This window comes from Trametes versicolor, assembly GCF_000271585.1.
Source record: "Trametes versicolor FP-101664 SS1 unplaced genomic scaffold TRAVEscaffold_9, whole genome shotgun sequence".
In the NCBI taxonomy this organism is placed as follows: domain Eukaryota; kingdom Fungi; phylum Basidiomycota; class Agaricomycetes; order Polyporales; family Polyporaceae; genus Trametes; species Trametes versicolor.
In genome coordinates this window covers 864,567-866,620 of record NW_007360329.1, presented here as the reverse complement: position 1 = coordinate 866,620, position 2,054 = coordinate 864,567, and positions in this window count along the sequence as shown.

Sequence of the window (2,054 nt, the reverse complement as noted above, 5' to 3'; positions counted from 1 at the left end):
CCCAACACGTGCTCAGTCTCCTCGACCTATTGCAGTGTTATGTGCCTGCCTGAAGCACGAGCCAGACAGGCAACCGTTCCAGGGGCTTCCTTCGATTCAGACTAGGTTTCCCACCTCTTGCGAGGGACCAATCAAGCTTATACACCCTAGAAGGTTCCCCTGGTTTATAAGCCAGTGGTCTAGGCGTGCAAGGACCTAATCGCTTCAGGGGTCACCCCCTTTCAGCTCAACGGGTCCAGCCAGGGGTTGAGCCCCGACCGCTATCTCGGTGTGACCTAGCCCGTCTCTTGGGCGCCACCGGACCGGCGGGTACTCTACGCGACTATACGAGGCTTACTTTACAAGAACTGCTTACTAAGGGGGGGTCGGTGGCGGTGCGCGTGGTGCCAAGCCAGCGGTCTGGGCAAGGCGGGTGAAGGCGGGACCGGCTCAGTCCGAGGAGGACGGAGGGGCCGGTGAGGATCTCGACCTAATGTCGCGGAGGCCCGGGACGAGGGACGACAGCGGACCGACCTGCTTACGGAGGTGGTGCTGGCCCACGCCGAGTCCGTGCGGGGACGACGATGGGAGGAGGCGAGAGAGGAGAGGGAGGGGCTTACAGGGCAGAGGCACCCTTCAGCGAACCCCGACAGAGGTCTGGGGTTGCAACAGGGGCGTGCCAGGGAACTTGCCTGAAAGAGGCCAAGGAGGAGGCCGGCGACGAAGGCCAAAGCTGTCCCCAATGACTTAAGTATATTGACTTGACCATCTAGTACAAGAGGTGCTTACCTGTCCCCAATGACTTAAGAGGTCGAGATGGGGAACAGGTGCAGGATCTACTCTACCTATATACTGGAGCAGGTGCGCACAGACCAGGTACCTATTTGTACGTGTTTGGTACCTAAGGTGAGTATGAAGCATGTGACCAACGATCAGGTGACCTGTAGCTAGACTAATACCTATGACGTCCTTCAGGGTGCTATGGTAATCGTAATGACTGTGGTGACGTAGGGAGTATGATGGAAGCCCGGTGATACCGGGAGGCAGGGCGCCCGTAAGGGCGCTAGGGAGGGGAGGACCGGCGAGGTTGATGATGGAAAGAGGCGCTTGTGTGAGGCGCTCTAAGGGGAGGGAGGCGGATGCTGAGGTGCTGCGAGGGTGCTGTGGCGTCTGGGCCGAGTTCTGGTGGGCGTAGGCAGAGCCTAGGAGGGGAGGTGCTGGCGACTCCACGACAATACCCCCTTCCTAAACCCATTCGTCCGCGAATGGTTACGAGGCCCGAAAAAATTTGACCCCTATTTGTACTCCAACCAGGGGGGTGAGGTTAGCTCGGAGCGCTTGCTTTGCTTACTTCGCTTTGGCTTAGCTTGGAGCTTCGCCTCTGTGAAGCTCGCTCCGCTTGCTTATCTTGTTCAGCTTGGCTTAGTTCAGCTTACTTCGCGTCGGCGTACGGAGCCTAGCTAGTTTCGCTTCACTTTCACCTTACTTTACTCGATATCCTCGCTTAGGTTCAATACCGTTCCTTACCCCCTTCCTTTGCAAACACGTCCCGGGTTTGCATCTAATGCCTGAGCCGATGTAGCCAAGATGGCGGTCAAGATCGGCGAAGGCACCAGGGCCCTGGGAGCGGCGGCTGGGGAGGTGCGACGGTGCCCGAAAAAAATTGGGCGCTTTGCTGACCCCCTTCCTTGGTTCCAGGCCGCTGATTGGGCCAGGGGGTGTGCTTACGACGGGTGGTTTGTGTGGTTGACAGGTGGTGATGTACTTTCTGGGGCGGCGCGCAGCAGGCAATGCTCAGGGGATGGGGTGTCCAGGGGGAGAGGGTGGTGCCGGTGGGCGTGGTGGTGCTTAGTGGCGCACGTGGGCATTGTTACTCGTGGTTTGGGCACTCTACTTGGCCTGGCAAACTGGGAGCGGGTGCAGGGGTGGTGGGTGATGATTGCGATGCGACTGGCGGGGTGGCGGTGGCGATGCTTTAAGGCCTGGGCGTAACTGTGCCTGGCAGGCTTGCGGCGATGCGAGAGGTGGCGGTGTTGCACTAGACCGTTGGGGTGTTACTGTACCCGACAGATCCT